General features: G+C 70.2%; 1 non-coding gene across 1 annotated transcript; it reads right to left on the bottom strand.

The window, feature by feature from the left end:
• Positions 1 to 4,364: 4,364 nt before the first annotated feature.
• Positions 4,365 to 4,483, bottom strand: LOC128823569 (5S ribosomal RNA). Its single transcript, XR_008441813.1, has one exon. It is a non-coding gene; the product is annotated as a 5S ribosomal RNA (ribosomal RNA).
• Positions 4,484 to 5,000: the final 517 nt, after the last annotated feature.

Raw genomic sequence — 5,000 nt, 5'->3', positions numbered from 1 at the left:
GGCCACCAGGTCAACCCAATGGATTCAACGGGTTGACCTGGTGGCCGGTTTGCTTTCCGGCCCGGGCGTCACCCCACTCCGAGGGCAGAGCGGCAGTGGTCTTGAGGACCACAGAGGGGGGGCTTAATAGCCGAGACGGAGCAGGTCCGTGGGAGGCTTAATAGTCGTCCCCCGAGCGCTCCAGGGGGCAGGCTTAATAGTCGTGCTTTACGGCCACCAGGTCAACCCTCCGAATCTACTGGGATGACCTGGCGGCCGGTTTGCTATCCGGCCACCAGGTCAACCCATTGGATTCGACGGGTTGACCTGGTGGCCGCTTTGCTTTCCGGCCCGGGTGTCACCCCACTCCGAGGGCAGCGCGGCAGTGGTCTTGACGACCACAGAGGGGGGGCTTAATAGTCGAGACGGAGCCGGTCCGGGAGAGGCTTAATCGTCATCCCCCGACAGTGTGTGTGTGGGGGGGAGGCTTAGCAGTCTTCCCCCCAGGCTGGGTGGGGGCCTGGCGGGAGGCGTCGCAGTCTTCCCCCGGGCGGTCCGGTGGGGGAGGCTTAGCAGTCGTCCTCAGGGTGGTCCGGGGGTGGGGGGAGGCCTCACAGTCGTCCCTGGGAGAGCCGGGTCGGCGGCGGTGGCGGGTGTCAGGCTTTACATCCAGCCTCCGGAGGGTGAGCGTCCTCGGACGCGCTGCAGCTGCCGCAGAGAGGCGGCCTCTGAGGCAGGGAGCGGGGCACCGAGGCTGGGGAGTGGGGAGCAGGAGCCGTGGGGTGGGGGGCGTTCAGGACAACAGGTCAAGCCCCGGGTAGCGGCTGTCAAATGTTCAAAGTCCCCACCGGGACAACAGGTCAACCCCAGGGGAAGCAGCTGTAAAATTTTCAAAGTCCCCGTTCGGCCACCAGGTCAACCCGCTGAATCTATTGGGTTGACCTGGCGGCCGGTTTCCTTTCCGGCCACCAGGTCAACCCAATGGATTCAACGGGTTGACCTGGTGGCCGGTTTGCTTTCCGGCCCGGGCGTCACCCCACTCCGAGGGCAGAGCGGCAGTGGTCTTGAGGACCACAGAGGGGGGGCTTAATAGTCGAGACGGAGCCGGTCCGGGGGAGGCTTAATAGTCGTCCCCCGAGGACTCCGGGGGCAGGCTTAATAGTCGTTCCAGGAGAGGCTTAATAGTCGTCCCCCCGAGTACTCCGGGGGCAGGCTTAATAGCCATTCCCCAGGCGGTCCGGCGGAGGCTTAAGAGTCGTGCTTAGCGGCCACCAGGTCAACCCGCGGAATCTACTGGGTTGACCTGGTGGCCGCTTTGCTTTCCGGCCCGGGCGTCACCCCACTCCGAGGGCAGAGCGGCAGTGGTCTTGAGGACCACAGAGGGGGGGCTTAATAGTCGAGACGGAGCCGGTCCGGGGGAGGCTTAATAGTCGTCCCCCGAGGACTCCGGGGGCAGGCTTAATAGCCATTCCCCAGGCGGTCCGGCGGAGGCTTAAGAGTCGTGCTTAACGGCCACCAGGTCAACCCGCGGAATCTACTGGGTTGACCTGGCGGCCGGTTTGCTTTCCGGCCACCAGGTCAACCCATTGGATTCGACGGGTTGACCTGGTGGCCGCTTTGCTTTCCGGCCCGGGTGTCACCCCACTCCGAGGGCAGCGCGGCAGTGGTCTTGACGACCACAGAGGGGGGGCTTAATAGTCGAGACGGAGCCGGTCCGGGAGAGGCTTAATCGTCATCCCCCGACAGTGTGTGTGTGGGGGGGAGGCTTAGCAGTCTTCCCCCCAGGCTGGGTGGGGGCCTGGCGGGAGGCGTCGCAGTCTTCCCCCGGGCGGTCCGGTGGGGGAGGCTTAGCAGTCGTCCTCAGGGTGGTCCGGGGGTGGGGGGAGGCCTCACAGTCGTCCCTGGGAGAGCCGGGTCGGCGGCGGTGGCGGGTGTCAGGCTTTACATCCAGCCTCCGGAGGGTGAGCGTCCTCGGACGCGCTGCAGCTGCCGCAGAGAGGCGGCCTCTGAGGCAGGGAGCGGGGCACCGAGGCTGGGGAGTGGGGAGCAGGAGCCGTGGGGTGGGGGGCGTTCAGGACAACAGGTCAAGCCCCGGGTAGCGGCTGTCAAATGTTCAAAGTCCCCACCGGGACAACAGGTCAACCCCAGGGGAAGCAGCTGTAAAATTTTCAAAGTCCCCGTTCGGCCACCAGGTCAACCCGCTGAATCTATTGGGTTGACCTGGCGGCCGGTTTCCTTTCCGGCCACCAGGTCAACCCAATGGATTCAACGGGTTGACCTGGTGGCCGGTTTGCTTTCCGGCCCGGGCGTCACCCCACTCCGAGGGCAGAGCGGCAGTGGTCTTGAGGACCACAGAGGGGGGGCTTAATAGTCGAGACGGAGCCGGTCCGGGGGAGGCTTAATAGTCGTCCCCCGAGGACTCCGGGGGCAGGCTTAATAGTCGTTCCAGGAGAGGCTTAATAGTCGTCCCCCCGAGTACTCCGGGGGCAGGCTTAATAGCCATTCCCCAGGCGGTCCGGCGGAGGCTTAAGAGTCGTGCTTAGCGGCCACCAGGTCAACCCGCGGAATCTACTGGGTTGACCTGGCGGCCGGTTTGCTTTCCGGCCACCAGGTCAACCCATTGGATTCGACGGGTTGACCTGGTGGCCGCTTTGCTTTCCGGCCCGGGTGTCACCCCACTCCGAGGGCTGCGCGGCAGCGGTCCTGAGGACCACAGAGGGGGGGCTTAATAGTCGAGAGGGAGCAGGTCCGGGGAAGGCTTAGCAGTCTTCCCCCGGGCGGTCCGTTGGGGGAGGCTTAGCAGTCGTCCCCAGGGCGGTCCGGGGGTGGGGGGAGGCCTCACAGTCGTCCCTCGGAGAGCCGGGTCGGCGGCGGTGGCGGGCGTCAGGCTTTACGTCCAGCCTCCGGAAGGTGCGCGTCCTCGGAGGCGATGCAGGCGCCGCAAAGGGGCAGCCTCCGAGGCAGGGAGCGGAGCACCGAGGCTGGGGAGAGGGGAGCAGGAGCCGGGGGCTGGGGGGGGTGGGGTGGGGGGGGGGCGTTCAGGACAAGCGGTCAAGCCCCGGGGAGCAGCTGTCAAATGTTCCAAGTCCCCACTCGGCCACCAGGTCCACCCCAGTCTAGCAATGGGGTTGACCTGGCTGATGGCCGGTTAGTGTCAAGGTAAACTCACCGTCGTCCACAGGAGGGCAGCTCTCAGGCCGTCCGGCTGCGGCTGACTCTGGGGCGGTGCCCGGTCCCGGCAGCGAGGGGCGGGGGGGGGGCGCGGAGCGACACGGAGCTAACCGGCCCCCGGGGCCGGGGGCGCCTCCCGCGACTTTGGGGGCCGCGGGTCGTCAGTGGCGTGCAGGCCGGGCCTCTCCCGGGGGATTCGGGGGGGGGGGGGGGCGGTCCTGCGGGCCGGGCGCAGGGGGCTCGAGCGAGCCCGGGCCGGTCCGCCCCGGGGCCGGGGTCTCCGCCTGCGGCTCGGGGGGGCGCGGGTCGTCGGGGGAGGAAGCCCGGGGGAGCTGCACGCCGGCCTGCCAGGCCAGGCCAGGCCTGGCCTGGGTGGCCGCGGGGGGATTCGGGGCGGTCCCGCGAGCCGGCGGCCGGGCGCAGGGGGTCCGAGCGCGTCCGAGCGAGTCCGTCCCGGCCCCGGGGTCTCCCCCTGCGGCTCTGGGGGGCCGTGGGTCCCCGCTGGCGGAAGCCGCTGGGCGCTGGACACCCGCCGTCCGTCCCGCCTGGCCAGGCCTGGCCTGGGTGGCCGCGGGGCGGGGGATTCGGGGCGGTCCCGCGAGCCGGCGGCCGGGCGCAGGGGGTCCGAGCGCGTCCGAGCGAGTCCGTCCCGGCCCCGGGGTGTCCCCCTGCGGCTCTGGGGGCCGTGGGTCCCCGCTGGAGGAAGCCGCTGGGCGCTGGACACCCGCCGTCCGTCCCGCCTGGCCAGGCCTGGCCTGGGTGGCCGCGGGGGGATTCGGGGCGGTCCCGCGAGCCGGCGCCCGGGCGCAGGGGGTCCGAGCGAGTCCGTCCCGGGCCCGGGGCCTCCCCCTGCGGCTTTGGGGGCCGTGGGTCCCCGCTGGCGGAAGCCGCTGGGCGCTGGACACCCGCCGTCCGTCCCGCCTGGCCAGGCCTGGCCTGGGTGGCCGCGGGGCGGGGGGATTCGGGGCGGTCCTGCGGGCCGGCGGCCGGGAGGGTCCGGGCCAGTCCGCCCCATGCCCGGGGTCTCCCCCAGCGGCTTCGGTGGGTCCTCCGCGGAGGAAGCCGGGTGGGGAGCCGGACCCCAGGCGCCCAGACCCGTGACCTGCGGCCGCGACCTCCGACTCGGCAGGAGCGACGAGGGGCTTTCCGGCCCGTCCCCCCCCTCTCCTTCCTCCCCAGAAAAGGAGAGAGAGCTGGCTCGGACCGGGAAAAGCTGCCTACGGCACCTGGGATTCCCAGGCGGTCACCCATCCAAGTACTAGCCAGGCCCGGGACGGTTTACCTTCCGAGATCGGACGGGATCGGGGGCGTTCGGTCCGGTATGGCCGTAGGCACCCGGCCCCCGCGCCTCCTCGCCCGCTTTCCCCTGCCGACGCCCGGGCCTGCCGCACGGTGAGCCCCGGTCGGACTGCCCCCCTGCGGCAGGGCCCCCGTCTCTCGCGGGCCCGGTCCTTTTTTCCTTCTCGAGCTCCGGGGCCCGGGCTGGCCGCCAGAGCCCCTCCGCCCGCCCGCCCTCCCCGGCGTCGGGGAAAATATTGTCCCGGACATCCAGTGCGCCCTGATCCTGTCAGCCGGGGGGGGGGGTGGGTGGGTGGAGGGGGGGCAGTCCCTCGCTGCGGCCGGGGAGGGTGAGCCCAGGGCGGCTTGCCTGCCGTCCGAGTCCCCTCTCGGCCACCAGGTCAACCCCGAGCCGAAAGGGCTGAAAAATTTTCAGAGTCCCCTCCCGGGCACCAGGTCAACCCGTGGAATCGAACGGGTTCGCCTGCTGGCCGGTTCGCTTCCCGGCCACCAGGTCAACCCGTAGGTTTGAACGGGCACGCCCGGTGGCCGCTTTCCCGTCCGGTCACCAG

Source organism: Malaclemys terrapin, chromosome 15 (genome assembly GCF_027887155.1).
Source record: "Malaclemys terrapin pileata isolate rMalTer1 chromosome 15, rMalTer1.hap1, whole genome shotgun sequence".
NCBI classification, from domain to species: domain Eukaryota; kingdom Metazoa; phylum Chordata; order Testudines; family Emydidae; genus Malaclemys; species Malaclemys terrapin.
The sequence above is the reverse complement of the archived record's forward strand: the minus strand, read 5'-3'. Positions and strand labels throughout refer to the sequence as shown.